The sequence below is a fragment of the Triturus cristatus genome, chromosome 12 (assembly GCF_964204655.1).
Source record: "Triturus cristatus chromosome 12, aTriCri1.1, whole genome shotgun sequence".
In the NCBI taxonomy this organism is placed as follows: Eukaryota; Metazoa; Chordata; class Amphibia; order Caudata; family Salamandridae; genus Triturus; species Triturus cristatus.
This window is the reverse complement of record NC_140595.1, coordinates 534,149,814-534,170,290: the sequence shown is the minus strand read 5'-3', so window position 1 is coordinate 534,170,290 and position 20,477 is coordinate 534,149,814. Positions and strand designations below refer to the sequence as shown.

The 20,477-nt window shown below is 43.5% G+C and overlaps 1 protein-coding gene across 1 annotated transcript in view; it reads right to left on the bottom strand.

Moving 5' to 3' along the window:
• The window catches only part of LOC146776211 (uncharacterized), a 90,648-nt gene that overhangs the window by 45,207 nt on the left and 24,964 nt on the right, over positions 1–20,477 (bottom strand). The gene's annotated exons all lie outside the window — the stretch shown is intronic.

The following is a 20,477-nucleotide window of genomic DNA, read 5'->3' as shown; positions in this document are numbered from 1 at the left end:
CAGCATGGTCCTTAGCCACTGTGTGCGCAAAGGACGGGAGGATCACCTCCTCCCCTCTAGGAGCGTCTAAAATGAAAGCTGGGGGCCAATCTGCCTCCGCTAGGAGGATATCATAGGTGGTAGTCAGATTATCCCAAAAAATCCCTTTTATTGTACGTTGTATGTCACCCTCAATTAGTAAGACTATTTCATGGAGTCTGTCAGGGGGAGCCACTCTGGTGTCAGCTGTCTCAACAGTAACCAATGTATCAGTTGCTGTCGCCGCCAGAAATGGACGCAGAGCTTGACGGACTATGGTAATTTCCGCCGCGCTGTCCAGTAGCGTCAGCGCCCATGTCCGGTTCCGAAGCCGTGTCCGCACTATCTGAGGCATACCTTGCCGTCAGAGCAGCCACTTTCTTCTTCTGAAACGGGGGTCTTTGTCGTGCGAATTCGTCCTGTTTGCCTTTACCTTCAGTCTGTTGGGGTTGGTCACGTGTTTGTGGAGCACCCCGACCTTTGCCACCGCCTCCGCCACCGGACTGTGAAGCCGATGTTTCCTGTGAAGAACGAGGAGAACGTTGTTCAGAAACCTGAAATCTATCAGGAGACTTAATAGTAGCACGATCACGCAGATCATAAGTGCGTTCACTACCGGACTGAACAGGAGAGGCAGGCCGAGACCCCTGTTTCTGCTGCTGCTTTCCCTGTTGTTTTGACCGCCAACTCTGTTTCGGAAAGTTTGGACGGTCATCCTTACCAGAGGCTTCTGCCTTACCCTGCTGCTTAATTTCGGGAGTTTTCACAACAGGTTTAACTCCTAAAGAGCTACGACCCAACTCTCTGTATGCCGTCGAGATTATTCTCGCGAACTCCCGCGGCTTATCCTCATCAGCAACCTTCTTCAGTTCATTACGAACTTGGAATTGCATAGCATCACCCTTAAGGTTACACATTACCATGGTAGCCACCAGGTCAAACTGTCCGAGGAGCCGCATGCCTAATTCTATCGCAGACTCCGCACCGTGGTTATCTTGAACACGTTTAATAACGGAGGGTAGTACCGACATAGACGGAGTGCCAAAGCACTGCGAGTACGTCGCCGCAAAGACCTTGCCCCAGTTCACACAATCATCAATGTCGGGGACCAAGTCCTTAGGCAAACTAATGGTAAGGATCCTGTGTTTCTCCACAGGAGATGTATTCGGGTAAACCGCTTCTATTTGGTCAAATTTTTCAGCAAGCCAAAAAGGGAAATCATCCCTATTTGGGGGGCGCTTGCCCATAACAGAATTAACCATAACAGGACTAATGACCACCGCGTGGTGGTCAGTAGGCTGCCCCGCAACAGCAGGTGCCCCCACCTGCACATTGCATGACACGTACTGTACCAAAGCCCTATGTACCGTAATAAGGGCAGTGTGCAGTACACGCAAATCAGCCACCGGCACTGTTAGGTAACGGGATGAGGTGTATATCCGGCTAGTACCGGCCAAGTGGCCCCTGCAATTGACAAAGGGCCCATTCTCGGCGGTATAACCGCATGGGGAAGGGCGCCATTAAACCAAATAAGATGCTGCCAAGCAGATATTGGTATTTCTTGTGTCCTATACGGCGTATAGTTCGCTGGCACGGCTGTGGCAGTGTAAGTATGAAAAGAGTTATCGTCCTCACTCACCGCCGGAAGCGTCACCCAAGAGTAAAACAACTCATAAGGATGAGCCGCATCGGCTCCTACCACAAAGATTACGTTCATACCAGTGTCCGGCACCCCATACTGCATCAAATGACGTTTCAGAGGCGCCCGACTGTGCGCCGCTATATCGACCGCCATAAGGACAAGCTACACTCGAAGTAATCAGTAGCACAAGGGTTCAATAACCTTTTTAATGATCAAGCTTGAAGAAACCTATATCAACAGAAATAGGTAGGTTTTAATCCGTCAGACTTGTTATCCGGAAACAAGAATGAGGGTGCTGTGGACTAATATAAGCACTACTAAGGCGTTTCAACTCATAGACCAAACGTTAGGTGCGCCATGTTGCAGGGATTCTGCTTATACACAGAACTATGCGTAGAACCCCAGGACCTCAGTGAATTGTGGTGTACCAGAAACTCACCTCAGAACCCAGAACCCAGTATCCGGCTAGCATAAGTGTCCCATTCGTTATCCGAGATTTAGCTCGGCGGTCCCAATGAAAAGACAACCCAGAACAAGCGACTTAGTGTACTCTCAGGAATGGTGGGAATCGGAAATACCTGTTCGTATATTATTCTCACATCAGTCCACAACAAGAATAAACAAAGACACGGTGAAAATAAAAAGAGTTTATTTTATAGACCACGTGTCCTAAGATGCAGTACTTTGGCTAATACAAGCAGACAAATGATTATAATTAAAACCATCAGCATCGTTACAATACCATAGAATATAAAGGGAGTGATCATGTTATAAATGACAGTGGATACTACCACCTTCCCTTTACTAAGAAGCTAATATTATTATTATGCTAATAAAAGGTCTCTTAGGCTTGAACAGGGGACCCCATACCTCACAGATCAGCTTAGTGAAATCACATCACAGGAGCATCAGAAGTCTTCTCGCAGGAAGGCTCGTCTTCGGTCTGAATATTAAACATGCTATCTGTAATATTAAAAGCACCAACTTTCAGGTATTCGCAGCTGTCTGTATGTTATGGCTAAATAGTGAGTCGATCAACCTAGAGTGGAAAACATGCATTGGCCAACGACCCAGACTGTTCTTGTTACACCATGTACAGACCAAGGTCGCTGCGCAGAGCTCGGGATGGTAACAACAGATTGCTCTCGTGTGAGGCAAAGCACGAGCCAGCAGTTTGTTTAAACAATAACATGTAGATGCAGTGTCGTGCGCAAAAGCAGCAAGATGGCTTTCTAACATCTAACGTGGTTATGCTAACTTAACAATGTATGTACGTATTAAGGGATTCCTTACTACAGTGGTACACTATAACACCATGTTGACTTGATGGGTGGTGTGGTATGTCTGTCTGTGTTTTCTTATTGGCCCATTTCTCCCAGTTTGAGTCCATGATTGTTTTGTGTTGATTCGCTTCTTGTCTGTGTTGTGGGATGTTGTCTGTGCATTGTTCCTAACTGATGAGGTTGTGTACTCCTTTTCTGTCTGTGCTCCCATTGCCTTTCCACAGTTTTGCCGCACAGGTCATGTCTGGTCTTGTTGTAGTTCTGTGCGTGTTTTTATTAAGTTATGTGTTTGGCTGTTGTTTTTGTGCAAACATTGGTTCAGGCATCCCTGAGTGTGTGTAATGTTTGTGGATACCCCCCAGGGAGTGTGATTGTTTGTCAGTGTATTGACTGGACATTATTGGCACCCTTCTGTGTGTTTGACACTGGTGTTGTGTGCTGCAGGTGTGAGGGGATATGTGTGAAGGTCCTACTTGTGTTTGACAGTCATCAAGTGTGTCAATGTGCCCTGTGTGTAGTGCTGCTGGCATACTCCTGTCAAGTAGTTGGATACAGATGCGTGGTTGTTCACTGTTTGACTTCAGAGCCTTCCTTTCATCCCTGTGCCTAAACATGGGTTGCCTTGCTGTCTCCCTGAGTTGTTGCACTGAGGTGACTGTGGTTTGACTTCACTCACTGTGCCAGCCATGTGTGATTTGATGGGCTGAGGGTGTTGTTATATGTTCCTTCTCTTGCATGTGATGTACACATGCTTGGTGGTTATCTACTTGGCCTTCCATTTGTGTGCAACTCACTTTAGGTTTCCTATTTGTTGTCCTCCATTGCTGCTGGCATGTGGTCTGTGTATGTGGATGTCTGTCAGTGTGAGGTATGTCGGTGTGACTTGGCAGGCTGTGTGTCCAGTTGAGTGATTGTTCATCATATGTGTGTGTTCATTTCATGCTTGGACACAGTTTTCTTGCCATGAGTGTGGTGATGTTGTGGTGTGTGGGTTGCTCTGGGCCTGTGCTTCTGTGCTGTGTGTTCCTCTTCAGCCCCACCTGCTGAGGCTGTTTCCCTAGTTGTTTTGTGTGTGGTGCAGGGTGTGGGTTCACCTGGCTGGTTTTTGTGCATGGGGGAGCACAGGAGGGGCACATGGCATGTCCCTTCATGTTGGGGGGGGGCCTAGTGTGTGGAGGGATGAAGGTGTGGCCCTGTTTTCTTTGAGGACTGCCCATGCCTGGCACTGGCCATGCCTTCTGCATTGTGCGCATGTTTTCCTGCGTCTTCACCGCTGCAGTGACATGACCGGCACATTACTTCAAGTTCGCGATAGATGGGTGACCTAGATGCAGAGGGGTGATTTGGTGACAGGTAGGACATGTGTGGGTACCCTTGTGGATGTGTTCCTGTCTCCACCAGGGGGTCTGGTGTGAACAGGAACCCTATATCTGCCCATGGATAATGTGTTGTTGTTGTGTGCGGAGTTGTGTGATTGCATACCTGCAGCAACATCCGCGCCGGGACTGGGTGGAGGACTGGGTGGAGGGGACCAGGAATCAGGTTTTGAGCTCCGCTGTTGAGCTTCCGCCGTCTCTGGTTGGGCAGTTTCTCTGCTGCGGTGCGACTGGCTGTTTAGGGCATCCTGATTTGTACAGCAGGCGGGATGTCATTCCGCACGGTGGTGAGTCTCCATTGGCTCACACCGCCGCGGTGGCGGGCGGACTTTGATGGCGGTTTGCGGCGCACTGCGGCGGACGGGAAATGAGCTATGTTTGGCCATACTAATATGGCGGGCGTGAGGACCGCTGCTGGCATGAGGAAAAGAGCATTTTCCGCCAGCACCACGGTGGTGCCTTAACCCGCCATCATAATGGGCCCCCAAGTGTTTTATAATGTACCTTACTGAGTGAGCATCCCCTTCCCGCAAAAAATCTTTGAAATTCTAACTAAGTGTTACCACACTTTGACTAATGGTGGAGTCCCAGGACCTGATGTCCAACTGCATTTTGTAGTATGTAAAGTAGTATTATACTAGTACTACTTACTTACTCCTAAATGCAGTTCACAAACCTGCAAGTCTAAATCTTCACCTTCACCTCTCCTTTATTTTCTAGGGTGAGATCTCACACATGTAAGTTTACTTCTTAGGGCCCAATTCCGATGCGGCTAGGAAATCATTCCGACCTAATCAGTTTGGGAATAGTTTCCGACCGACTCGGATCGGCAGAGTCCGACCGACCACGTACGATGCATCCGGATGCTTCCAGATACGATTTGATTGGACTCCCATAGACTTCAATAGGAGCCTATGTCCTGACCGAATGCATAGGCTCCCTTTGAAGAGAGGGGTGGCTGGGGAAAATCGGGCACCCTGTGGTGGGCACCCCCTGTGGGGAAGAATGGCTGGGGAGGAAGGTATTAGCAATTTTTTGTGTAGATTGTATTCATAAACAACCGTTCTGCTCATCTCTAAATTAGGTGAGCTTCGCCACCGTGTGGCAGACTGTCCTAAGTGCGATACTGACAATTAAGTGCTGTGCCGAGAACCGGAAAACAATTAAGTGCCGGTGCTGAGCACCTGAAACCACTAGCTCAAATTAAGCACTGAGTGATACATTGTTTCTCTTTACATGCCAAAAAGGATGACTTCAAAGTGTTATTTTTTGTAAGCTAATCAGCAATGAAAGGTATGATTGCTAACTTCCAATCCTTTAATGATTTCTATATATATATTAGTATCAGGGATATGGCTACAAACGATCTTTCCTCTAATGCTGATCGTGAATGCCAGAAGCAATGACTCACAGTACCAACAGCATTTTCTTTAGCACCACATGGGACTGTCACTTCTTTCATACTCGTTGGAAAAAAGTCCTCTAGTAGCAGCACAGCTGCACCCAGCACTACTCAATCAATGAGTGGATGTGAGTGTGGTGAGTTCTGCTGCTTCAGCACAGCATGTGCACTGTGTGTGGTTGTAAGACAAAATATTGTGTTAAAACATTGAGGTAGAATATGAGAATATCATGTTAAAATATAGTTTACCATAATATCGCCTTCCTTGCTTATAATGGGAATGACCAAACTTTTCAAAACTATTGTGGAAGCGAATATCATCGAAAATAAAGTAAGAATACAGTTTTTTAAAAAATAAACATAGACTGAAGTAATATTTTAAAATTATTACTATAGCTAAATGTAATGTAAGATAAACAAAATAGTTTTAGCAATTACAAAAAATTATTTCACACTATATATGCTTCCGTGATGCACCTGCTCCAGGACAGATATTGCAGATTTGCATCAAAATCGGAGTCTATCCTCTGACTTTAGCCGACGCGATGTAAAACGCCACTGCAGCCAATATGGAGTTGAAAATGGCAGTGGACTGTGAAAAGGTAATGGGCAAAGAAGTCCCACCCTCTGAGTCCTCCGACCCAAAATAGCGTAACGATTACCCAGACCCCCACACCTCCCACTTACTGCCTATACCACAGGCTATAGGATCATTTACTCTTTAATACATTATTCAAGGGGTTTGTTTTCGTTCCACAACTATACAGCGGTAAAACTGGAGTGACCAAGACAGCGTTTGCTGGATAGGTTTTCGTAACATGTGAACTGCTTGAACGCCGTAACTGGCCTCATGTTGCCAGTGAGAGGACTTCATGACACAGAGGTTTAAAAAACAAGGGTACTTCCACAAGACATTATCACAGGCAAGTGTAAAGTTACAATGTGTAAAACAGGAGGGTGTTCTTTTTAAAACCAATTATTCTCTTAAGAACAAACACGAAAATACAACCCCCAGATTAATCACCACCTTTAACAAAAGATCTAATCAGTTCAGACAAATTCTAAAACAACATTGGCGTGACAATGGATCCAGTGATCGGTAAGATGGCGTCACTCCTATGATGTAAATGATAAAGAAAAGGTATAAGACCTCTCTGGCTCAATATCATAAGAACGCATGCACAGTCCACATTGAGTTGCAACTTAACCAGGCAGGGAGCGCCCCCAAAGAAATATACCAAATCTTTAATTCCTTAACCAACCTGAAGGCCTGCAACAATGAAGCTGCTCCAGCTCAAGAACTCTGCAATAAAATAGCTATTTATTCTGTACAGAAAATCAAGTTAATTTACGATAAAATCCCTAAAGACAGGAACCCTCTGAATGACACTGCATACCATTGTCCTCCATGCTTGACCAATGTGCATCCGCTGGAAAGGTTTTCCCCTCTCACAGTTGATAATGTGGAGACACTGTTGAACACAGTTAAATCAGGTTCCCTTTGGATAGTATTCCAGCCAAAGTTTCCTCACTACTCTCTAAACAGTTGTCCCCATCTATCTGCTCAGTCATCAATCTTTCAATGAGAGAGGGCCAACTACCACTTGAATGGAAGGCTGCACAAATAATTCCCATCTGAAAGAAAGCCAATGTCCCAATGGGGGACTTGTCCAACTATCGTCCGATTTCTCTTTTACCCCTCTTGAGTATGTTATTGTATAAGCATATTAATAAACATCTCTCTAACTATGTTGAATCTACCGGATGCCTTGACCCATCTCAGTCTCGGTTTAGGCCAATGCACAGTATGGAGTCAGCATTGATTGCCGTTACTGACAGTATAAGGCAATCCCTTGACAACAGACAGGCAGTACGACTAGTGCTGCTGGATTTGTCAGCAGCTTTCAACACGGTCTCTCATCAGATTCTGCTCAGGAGACTTAGTGAAATTGGATTTCAAGGACAAGCCTTTTATTGGATTTCGAGCTTACTCACCCACCGGACTCAGACCATCAATCTTGGCCCTTTCTGATCACATACCAGGAAACTGACCAAAGGAGTACCTCAGGGATCCTGCCTCAGTCCCACGCTGTTAAACATTTATGTTGCTCCATTAGCTTGATTACTTAGATAGCTGGGCTTCACACCAATCTCGTATGCTGATGACACCCAGATATTACTGTTATTTGACAAAAATTCCCACAATATTCAGACTGCTTTCTCGGAAGGCATGACTACTATCACGACCTGGATGAGGAATCATTTCCTACAGCTCATGCTGGGAAAACTGAGATCATGCTATTCGGAGAAGCGCCTCTGCTCTGGTCCCCAGAATGGTGGCCGTCTGATTTAGGTAACACCTCGGTCCCTAAGACCGTGGTCAAGAACCTAGGCATACTTCTTGACCAGAAACTAACAATGAAAGAGCAAGTTACAACCACAGTGGGCTCATGCTTCCATATGTTAAGCCTCCTACGCAGGGTTATTTCCCTTTTTCCCCCTAACCGCATGAAAAACACTCATCCAGGCACTGGTGATAAGCCGCCTGAACTATTGTAATGCTCTCCTTATTTCAGCAAGTGAGTCTGCCTTAACTAGACTTCAGGTAGTTAAAACACTGCGGCTCACCTTGCCTCAAACTCTCCTGCCAGAACAGCTTCTCTCCCTCTATTACAACATTTACACTGGCTTCCAATACGCAAGCGGGTCAAATTTAATATATGCTGCATTGTGCACAAAGCACTAAATGGTAAAGATCCTGGCTATCTAGCAGGAAAACGTATTTAATACCAGCCACCCAGACCTCTACGTTCAGGAGCCACATTCTTGCTCCTCATCCTGTGTTTTAAAAAATCTCGCTTGGGTGAGAAGGCATTCTTCCACCTAGCCCCCTATTACTGGATTCAGCTCCCTATTCATCTCCAGAAATGCCCAGATTACCTTCTATTTAGAAAGCTCCTTTAAACCCAACTTTTCTAAATAAACGCTTCTCTTCTGTCTTGTCTGTAGCACCTCCGTAGTGCGGAGATATCCCTTTGGGGGTGATTAGGGCACTTTACAAGCAAATAAGTATATAATAGTATAGATATATTCCTTCCTTGCTGAGGGATTCTTTTGGATAAATTACGGCTTGGTCCTGCCGTTGGACGCACCACCCGACAAGAGCGCCATTATGCCCCGAAGTGGACCGTTCAGTTTGCTGTCGAAAGACAAAAATGGGGAAATGGCTGCCACCTTGGACTGACCGAGGTTGGGATCCAAGCCAGCCTTGAAAATGGGCTGCAAAGGAGTAAATCGGTGAAATGTGCAAGCATTCAACGGACAATAACATTCCAGCAATTACCCACTGGAGGGTTACCCACTGGAGGGTGCAAACAATAATGATACTGCTTCGTGCGAAACCACACATACCAGAATGCTTCATTTTCGAAACCTACAGAGGAGGTCCAATGAGGGCCACCATTTAAGAGCCAGTGAATGAAGGAGTGGTTTACGAGGAGGCAATAGCTGGACGATGCCTTTGAAAAAGTTCGGGAAGAATGAAACACGTCAGGCTGCATGTCCGGATGAGAAAGAAATAAACAAGCATCCAATTACCGATTTGCGAGTGCGCCTCCCTTCCTTCCTTGCTGAGGGATTCTTTTGGATAAATTACGGCTTGGTCCTGCCGTTGGACGCACCACCCGACAAGAGCGCCATTATGCCCCGAAGTGGACCGTTCAGTTTGCTGTCGAAAGACAAAAATGGGGAAATGGCTGCCACCTTGGACTGACCGAGGTTGGGATCCAAGCCAGCCTTGAAAATGGGCTGCAAAGGAGTAAATCGGTGAAATGTGCAAGCATTCAACGGACAATAACATTCCAGCAATTACCCACTGGAGGGTTACCCACTGGAGGGTGCAAACAATAATGATACTGCTTCGTGCGAAACCACACATACCAGAATGCTTCATTTTCGAAACCTACAGAGGAGGTCCAATGAGGGCCACCATTTAAGAGCCAGTGAATGAAGGAGTGGTTTACGAGGAGGCAATAGCTGGACGATGCCTTTGAAAAAGTTCGGGAAGAATGAAACGCGTCAGGCTGCATGTCCGGATGAGAAAGAAATAAACAAGCATCCAATTACCGATTTGCGAGTGCGCCTCCCTTCCTTCCTTGCTGAGGGATTCTTTTGGATAAATTACGGCTTGGTCCTGCCGTTGGACGCACCACCCGACAAGAGCGCCATTATGCCCCGAAGTGGACCGTTCAGTTTGCTGTCGAAAGACAAAAATGGGGAAATGGCTGCCACCTTGGACTGACCGAGGTTGGGATCCAAGCCAGCCTTGAAAATGGGCTGCAAAGGAGTAAATCGGTGAAATGTGCAAGCATTCAACGGACAATAACATTCCAGCAATTACCCACTGGAGGGTTACCCACTGGAGGGTGCAAACAATAATGATACTGCTTCGTGCGAAACCACACATACCAGAATGCTTCATTTTCGAAACCTACAGAGGAGGTCCAATGAGGGCCACCATTTAAGAGCCAGTGAATGAAGGAGTGGTTTACGAGGAGGCAATAGCTGGACGATGCCTTTGAAAAAGTTCGGGAAGAATGAAACGCGTCAGGCTGCATGTCCGGATGAGAAAGAAATAAACAAGCATCCAATTACCGATTTGCGAGTGCGCCTCCCTTCCTTCCTTGCTGAGGGATTCTTTTGGATATATATATATATCTATATATATATAGATATAGATATATATATATATTATCTACTGGCGGTCGCCAGTAGATAGTTATAGTTAGGACTGTGCTTCCATTGGAAATCTCAAAATTCTATTTTGAATAACTTTGGCGCCGGTTGACGAATCCTTGCAAAATTTTCAAAACTAATGGGGCGCTCCGCTCAGCTCCTACCCTGAAAGTCTCGGGGGGGGGATACGTCAAGCGGGGCCCGAGAAAAAAGGGGGTCCCAAAACGCGTTTTCCCCATGCATTTTCCCATAGGACCTTTAGTCGAAGGTACAGCCCGAACGGCTGAACAGAATTACTTGAAATTTGGCAAAGAGGTAGTCCTCAGGTCAGGGATGTGCCTTTTGCATATATGGAGTCAATCTGTTCAGTAGTTCCTGAGAAAATTGCAGTTAAAGTACATAAATATCTATAGCCGCGCACCGTGTGCGCACCGTGCGCGCACGGTGCACGCACCCTAACGTGCGCGAGCGTAATTCTGATTGGTGGTTACATGTCAGTCAACATTCGCATCGGTCGAAATCAGGAAGTGTCGGCCGCCATTTTGTTTGTATTGAGTGCGAGAGTGAAAAAGGAAGGTGGCGAACGTGAAAAGGGGGCAGGGTAGAGAGTTCCTGACCCCCTAGCCTTTGTCAGGGGGTCCCTAAAGGACCCCGAATGCAGAAAAAAACATTTTAATTCTTTTTAAAAAAATCGCGGGGTGCGCGCACCGTGCGCGCACGGTGAAAAACCATAAAAAATAAAAAAAATTAATACGTAGTTTATTGTAAAATAAATATTTAAAAAATATAATAATAAATACATAACTTAGCATTTAAAAAACCGTACAAATTCACTGATAAAACCATAGGTTTCACACACGTTATAGTTTGGAATTAGCATTTAAAAAACCTTGCAAATTCACTTAAAAAACCATAGGTTTCACACATGTTAGAGTTAGGTGGACATTTCACTCGTAAAAAAACAATGAAATTCCCCCGTTATAGTTAGTTCAGATAACTATAACTCGCGCGACCGCCACTCTATCAAAAGGATGATGTCATCAGTGATGTCATGAGTGATGCCACTGAGCATGTCATGAGTGATGTAATATGTGACGTCATGAGCAGTGGATTGCGGGCGCGCGAGTTATAGTTATCTAAACTAACTATAACGGGGGAATTTCATTGGTTTTTTACGAGTGAAATGTCCACCTAACTATAACATGTGTGAAACCTATGGTTTTTTAAGTGAATATATATATATATATATATATATAAATATAAACATATACTACAATAGTGAATACTCTCCATGTAACGTATAAGAAACCCTGGTCATTGAAGGATATGTTAGTACATAGCTTTCAGGAGCCTACATCGGCTATCCCTTGGATGGGGGGGGGGGGTTACATTTGCAATGCTTGCAAATACTGTAAAAACAGTCAGAGCTGTAAAAGGTATGCCACTTGGAATGGAAGGACAAAACAAATTGGTAAATTTATAACATGCCCCACAGATTTTGTCATATACGTTCTGGAATGCCCTTGTGGCTTAAGATATGTCATCAGCACCAAATTACCACCGAAGATGAGCATACTTCAACACCGACGAGCTATAACCAATGAAGATTTGAACTATCCGGTAGCTCGGCACTTCTAAGTTATGCATGATAGCAATAGCGATCGGATGAAAAGTTTGGGAATTGATCGTGTCCTGAAGCATACAAGAGATGGTGACAGAGAGAAACAATTGCTGATTTTGGAATCCAGGTTCATAATTGATCTGAATACCAGAATACCTAATGGTATGAATAGCAATGAAGAATTGACAACACATATTGGTAGATAAAAAAAATTCCCTTCCTATCTCTCTTTCAGTATACACTTATTTAAACTTATGGATGTCACTGATTTCACTTAGCCTTCACTCACAATGGCACTTTTAGTATAGGCTGATACAGATCATCCTATGACATGGGCACTGGCCCTTGATTGTCAATATGTCAATATCTCAATATATAAATAATTGGAATTGGAATTGGGGTAATAATAGGTGGTTTCTCTTTTGATCTTGGATTTATTGTGGTGAATCCCAAAATGTGAACATTTTTCAATGGGCATATTTATGCTATGAATTAGTTTGAGGGGCACAGTTTTTTTTAAATAGTGCCAAATGATTTTACGCATTCCAATACCACCATTAACTCCACATATAGCTGAAAAAGTATTTAGAAATAAGCTAATAACTTAATAGGGAGCCCACATTTCACAATTGTTATCAGTGATATTTTTCACAGGCAGAATATTGGGTGACTGGTATCTCCATTGTTTGTATGTATGTATGTATGTATGTATGTATGTATGTATGTATTTTTCTATATATTATTTTCATCATTGCTCCTTCTGTCTCCCCTCGCCCAAGGCAGGCAGGTCGTTCGGTGTCGGCGGAGCGCGCTGACGTTTTAAATTCCCAAATCAGCAAGTACAACGACCACTACAGAGCTGTTCTTTCACCAGATCTTTTTAATTTAGGTAAAAAGATCTGGTGAAAGAACAGCTCTGTAGTGGTCGTTATACTTGCTGATTTGGGAATTTTATATATATATATATATATATATATATATATATATATATATATATATATATATGGTGGAGTAGTGCGGTTCTGTAATTAAAAGATTATAATCACGAAATCCCTGAGTGCGACGTACTTTGTTGAAAAATTACATTGGGCTTTGGAGTCAAGCCCCTGGTAGGAACCCGCAGTGAGCGCACCTGGTTTTGACTCTGATTGTATGCAAATATATATATATATATATATATCTATATATATATATATATATATATCTATCTATCTATCTATATATATATATATATATATATATATATATATATATATATATATATATATATATATATATATATATATATATATATATATATGAAAAACATCCTCCTCCAAACGAAGAAGCAGAGACCTCACAGGGGAACGTTTGGAAGACCTTTAATATAGCAGATAATTTGGGCATAATGCATTTCGGCTTACGAGCCTTCTTCAGATGCCGCCATGTTTAGGGTACTGCTCCACCCCACATTTAAATAGTACATGCCTCTCCCATAGGCGGTAGTCCGCTTGACCACAGGTCACATGGTAACAGCTTCGCCGGAGACTACAGTTCCCAGAAGGGAGCTGGATCAGGTAAGTGTTGCCTGGGGAGAGCTTTTCACGATGTTAACTCCTGTGGGCGTTGATGTCAACACAAAATGCGGAGTGTCCGATTAAAAGTCCCTGATGAAATATAAGCTGTCAGGCTTCCTCTGCTCCCCAAATGCTCAAGCCCCATATACAAAGTCCAGCCGGGCCGTAAATCAAAATTTAAGTAAACTTGATTACCCGTGAAGTCACGCGCTGCACAAGACAACCACCCATGGCTTGGTCTGCGTTGCGGGGCGGGCCGGAATCCTTCCGATCCCTCGGACAAAGCAAGAACTGCAGCAGCAGGTACCAGCATTGATCCGGCCTCAAATTGAACGGGGTCTCCAACGCGCCACTGGTAAGCGCGAAACTATGAAAAACATCCTCCTCCAAACGAAGAAGCAGAGACCTCACAGGGGAACGTTTGGAAGACCTTTAATATAGCAGATAATTTGGGCATAATGCATTTCGGCTTACGAGCCTTCTTCAGATGCCGCCATGTTTAGGGTACTGCTCCACCCCACATTTAAATAGTACATGCCTCTCCCATAGGCGGTAGTCCGCTTGACCACAGGTCACATGGTAACAGCTTCGCCGGAGACTACAGTTCCCAGAAGGGAGCTGGATCAGGTAAGTGTTGCCTGGGGAGAGCTTTTCACGATGTTAACTCCTGTGGGCGTTGATGTCAACACAAAATGCGGAGTGTCCGATTAAAAGTCCCTGATGAAATATAAGCTGTCAGGCTTCCTCTGCTCCCCAAACGCTCAAGCCCCATATACAAAGTCCAGCCGGGCCGTAAATCAAAATTTAAGTAAACTTGATTACCCGTGAAGTCACGCGCTGCACAAGACAACCACCCATGGCTTGGTCTGCGTTGCGGGGCGGGCCGGAATCCTTCCGATCCCTCGGACAAAGCAAGAACTGCAGCAGCAGGTACCAGCATTGATCCGGCCTCAAATTGAACGGGGTCTCCAACGCGCCACTGGTAAGCGCGAAACTATGAAAAACATCCTCCTCCAAACGAAGAAGCAGAGACCTCACAGGGGAACGTTTGGAAGACCTTTAATATAGCAGATAATTTGGGCATAATGCATTTCGGCTTACGAGCCTTCTTCAGATGCCGCCATGTTTAGGGTACTGCTCCACCCCACATTTAAATAGTACATGCCTCTCCCATAGGCGGTAGTCCGCTTGACCACAGGTCACATGGTAACAGCTTCGCCGGAGACTACAGTTCCCAGAAGGGAGCTGGATCAGGTAAGTGTTGCCTGGGGAGAGCTTTTCACGATGTTAACTCCTGTGGGCGTTGATGTCAACACAAAATGCGGAGTGTCCGATTAAAAGTCCCTGATGAAATATAAGCTGTCAGGCTTCCTCTGCTCCCCAAACGCTCAAGCCCCATATACAAAGTCCAGCCGGGCCGTAAATCAAAATTTAAGTAAACTTGATTACCCGTGAAGTCACGCGCTGCACAAGACAACCACCCATGGCTTGGTCTGCGTTGCGGGGCGGGCCGGAATCCTTCCGATCCCTCGGACAAAGCAAGAACTGCAGCAGCAGGTACCAGCATTGATCCGGCCTCAAATTGAACGGGGTCTCCAACGCGCCACTGGTAAGCGCGAAACTATGAAAAACATCCTCCTCCAAACGAAGAAGCAGAGACCTCACAGGGGAACGTTTGGAAGACCTTTAATATAGCAGATAATTTGGGCATAATGCATTTCGGCTTACGAGCCTTCTTCAGATGCCGCCATGTTTAGGGTACTGCTCCACCCCACATTTAAATAGTACATGCCTCTCCCATAGGCGGTAGTCCGCTTGACCACAGGTCACATGGTAACAGCTTCGCCGGAGACTACAGTTCCCAGAAGGGAGCTGGATCAGGTAAGTGTTGCCTGGGGAGAGCTTTTCACGATGTTAACTCCTGTGGGCGTTGATGTCAACACAAAATGCGGAGTGTCCGATTAAAAGTCCCTGATGAAATATAAGCTGTCAGGCTTCCTCTGCTCCCCAAACGCTCAAGCCCCATATACAAAGTCCAGCCGGGCCGTAAATCAAAATTTAAGTAAACTTGATTACCCGTGAAGTCACGCGCTGCACAAGACAACCACCCATGGCTTGGTCTGCGTTGCGGGGCGGGCCGGAATCCTTCCGATCCCTCGGACAAAGCAAGAACTGCAGCAGCAGGTACCAGCATTGATCCGGCCTCAAATTGAACGGGGTCTCCCATATATATATGGTGGAGTGGTGCGGTTCTGTAATTAAAAGATTATAATCACGAAATCCCTGAGTGCGACGTACTTTGTTGAAAAATTACATTGGGCTTTGGAGTCAAGCCCCTGGTAGGAACCCGCAGTGAGCGCACCTGGTTTTGACTCTGATTGTATGCATATATATATATATATATATATATCTATATATATATATATATATATATATCTATATATATATATATATATATATATATATATATATATATATATATATATATATATATATATATATATATATATATATATTACCAGTAGGTAGTTATAGTTAGGACCTAGTTTCCATAGGAAACTTGTTTTTTGTTTTCCCAATAACTTTGGCGCCGGTTGACGAATCTTCGTGAAATTTTCAAAACTCTTGGGGCGCTCCGGTCAGCTCCTATCCTGAAAGTTTCTGGGTGATTCGGTAAGTGGGGGCTGAGAAAAAAGTAGGGTCGAAAACATGTTTTCTCCATGTTATTTCCCATAGGAAACATTAGACACGGCTACCTCTTGAACTACTGAACGGAATTACACCAAATTTGGCAAGAAGGTAGTGCTTGGTTCAGAAAGCACCCTTTTTTTTAAAAGTGGTGTAAATCTGTTCAGTAGTTGCTGAGAAAATCAAAAAATAAAAGTTTCTATATCTATGGCCACGGTGGATCCGCGGACCCTGTATGGGCCTCTTACTTGACCTATTCAAAAATCAAAATAAAATTCATTACTTATAGGTTAATTATTCTCCCTGAAACTTTCAAATCAGTGTGCGGCCTATAATAGATGTGTTATAACACTCAAGCTCTGTATGGGCTAAGGGGCTGCCATTATTCACAGAGACTGGTGCACGTATCAGTCACCAATGTAGACGCAAAGTTCCTCATCTCTGTTTAGGCCTCCAGGTATCTAGGGGCCTCATTTTTATGCCGGTCAGAAATGCTCCGACCTCAGGTCTGAGGCTTGCCTACTGACATCAGAGGTTTCAACTTCAACTGCCGTATTACAATGACGGCGTTTGGGTTTGAAACCAGACGGTGAATCCAACCAGCTTCCCAACAGGCTCAAGGAGCCAGTCGGCCAGTCGGAACCGCCACACAATCCCTTACAGATGGCGTTTCAGCTGTCAGGATTATGATGTCTGTTTCTGACAGGCTTTCCGTTTCGGGCTTTGCGGCATGGAAAACCTGTCGGAAAGCGACTTTAGGGGCCCCTACAGGCCTCCTCACTCTGCCGCCTTCGGTTGGGGGCTGGGTGGGCACCTATGGTACCCCCCTATTAATCCCTGCACCTCACGTGCCTGCCACACGGTGCAGGGATTTACAGCAACTCACATTCCTCTATGGGAGCTTGTGCTGTGGCTAGTTTCCGATTTCTGCACAAGCTCCCAAAGGGAAATGGGAGCCTGAGACTGCCCCATCTGCAGTCACATCGTAATTGTGGTTTCGAACCGTCGACCTGAGGTTGGTCCGTTCCGAAACCACAGAGATGTCGGTCGGTAAGAGGCAACTCCGACTGACATCATAATCAGGCCTTTGGTTTGTAGGCTGATAATATACCTGAATTCCAATTGAACCAGTGTCAAGACCCTGGCGCCTCCCCTTTCCCCTAGAGGTACTCAGTCAAGGCAAAATTATTTCTGCTGGTCTCTGTTACTCACATGAAATATCTCAAAATGCCGGTGACTAGATAGGTTGGATCTTTATTGGTAATGGCTCACATTGTGTTTTTTGAGTGGGTGGGTTGTGCTACCTATGTATTTTTTATTGCAGGGGTAGAGCAGACAATAAACCATGTAATCTGAATTATAGTTAAGTAAATACTTAATCTTGACTGGTTTTATCTGTACTGACACTTCAAAATCCTTCACCTTGTTACTGAATTGACAGGCTTTACATTTGATACATGGGTAAAAACCCCAAACACCTTTATTTGGTTGTATGTTAATATGTATCGAGAATTGACTATGAACTAAATAGTCCTTTAAAGAGGCGCTTGTCCTGTACGTTATTTGTGGATGATTGGATATACTCTCTTCTACGATATTTTCTGTTCATAGTATCTGCCAATATTTCCTAAAAATACTAAAAGTCTGTGATACATTTGATGAGAAATCCCTAATCATCCTGGATGAGTCACCCCATCTACCTTTCTCCTATCAAGTAAGAGTTCTTGATGTGTTCATTGTTGGGACTTCTTTCTTGCCATACTAAGGACTGCTATGGGAAACCCTTGACCTTGAACCTGGTCATCATGTCAGCCTCAGCTTTAGTGAAGTCAGTGGAACAATTTTGCCTACCCCAAAGGGGATACACCAGTTAAGACTGCATGGGTGACTACTCTTGGCATGTAACAGGGAATTCCCTACTGTGGGTTTTCTATATAGTGAGGTCAATAATAAATGGTCTTTGACATATACTGTCAGATCCAAAAAGTTGACCTCACTTTGGCTAATGTGACCGGCAAAGTGCAGATTCAGGGAGTTTTGATTCAACATGGATATGTATTCTTCTGCTGACTCTTTTGTTCCTTTCTATATTATAAAGAGGTCATCTATATATTGGACCCTTAGAACCAATTTGTCTACCCATAGTTGGTGCTCATCTTCCCAGGCCACCTGCTTCTCCCACCAGGTTACAAATAAATTCGTACAGCTGGGGGCGAAGCAGGTATCCATGGCTGTCCTTTTTTTTGTCCGTAATATTGCCCTCCTAACACAAAGATATTCTGAATGGGGCAATATTCAATGAGTTATATAAACATATGAATATGTTCAAAATACTTGTGTGCTCTGCTGCAAAGAAAGAACTCAATTGCCCTTACTACTACTGTATGTACAATACTGGTATAAAAGCTTGTGACATCAAGGGTCATCAGCAAGAAATCCTCCTTCCATACTATAAATTCTATCTTTTGTAGGCAGACCTAAGTATCTCTAATAAGAACTCAAACCTTTGACAAAAGGAAACAGTTAGTAATCAACATAAATAGATGCATTCTCCAGCAAACTAGATTTAGATGAAATTATGGGGTGCCCCGGGAGCATCTGGCATGTTTGAGGCACCTTGGAGATAAGATAGACAGTAGGACCTTGCAGGTATTTACATTTTAATAATTGATATTAGTTATACTCCAGCACCCCCGTATCCCTCCAATTTATTTAATAGTTCATAAAATGCTTGAACACTGTTAACATAGTCATTTTTCTGAATAGGTTCACAACAATCAGGGTCAGCCATTTGGTGTAATACTTCATGTTCATAATAATCCTTGGTCAACCGCACCATGTTGCTCCCTTTGTCTGATAGTTTAATGATTATATTTCTGTCATTCTTTAGTTAAAAGAGCTTGCCATTGTTCTTTCATAATATTATTATTTCCTCCTGGTTTCCACTAATATCTGATCTTCACCCATTCTTTGGTTACCACCTCAATAAAAGTGTCTACTGCATTGTGGGGGGTTTGTGGGATAAAATTTAGGTTTAAAATGTTTTTTTCTACTACATTGTTGTATCCCAGTTTGTTCTAGGACAATATCACCATATTCATTGTGTGGGCCAAATTGCAATTGCTGTTGAAAATTTTTCAGGGTAATTAATGTTTCCAAATCTTCCCTTGTTAGAATATCTGTTGGTGAGTGTTCAAGTGTTGACTCTAAAGGCGTTAGATTTACTATTCCCACTCCAATCTATGTAACAGTCGGTAAAGTGTTGGACTACGGAGAGGTTAGATTTACTATTGCCACTCCTGTCTAAGCAGGAGAAGGGAAAATGTTAGACTTTGGGAGGACTACAAGTAACATACCACTTCCTAATCATTTTTACAAAACATGTAAATATCTAAAATCAGAATTAAATAAAATCATATTATAAATGAAAAATACATATTATATATTGCTAAAATTATAAGAAATACATAGTAAAATAAAATTACATTAAAAAATAAAAATAAAATTTACTTACCTACCAAAATCAGTAAACACCGGAAAAAGACTTACTTAATAAATACAACAAAGTTGAACTTAAAATATCACTTGAACGAAAAGCCTTTCAAATACAGTAAATAAAAAATTGAAAAACATTATTATTGAAGCCAATTAAAAAATAAATTAATAAAAGAAATAATGTACATAAATGTCCACAAATAAAAAAGATACATATATTTATTACTCAATTAAATATAATTGACAATTAATATTCTTTTTCTAAAAAATACTAATAAAAATATAAAGATTTCTATTTATATTTAAAATACATTTACAATGAATGTTAAGTATTTATAATTTAATTCACTTCCCACCCAATATAATTATATTATTTAAATCAGTACGTGTACTACAAAAAACAATATTCCTGACCACAATATTCTGTGATATAATATTTTCATACTAACAATATTCTTGACACAATATTTAGGTATCAAGATTTAACAAACGTGATATTTTGTGCAATTACCCAGTGAGTTTTTCCATAATGAAGAATGTGAGCGGTGTCTGATTTCTTCAGGGTGGTGGCTATGCAGTGGTCAAGGACGTTGTGGTGAGCGGCTTTTGGTGGGCCAGTGCATTTCAATTAATCAATCATTTGTCTTAAGAGTCTAAACAAG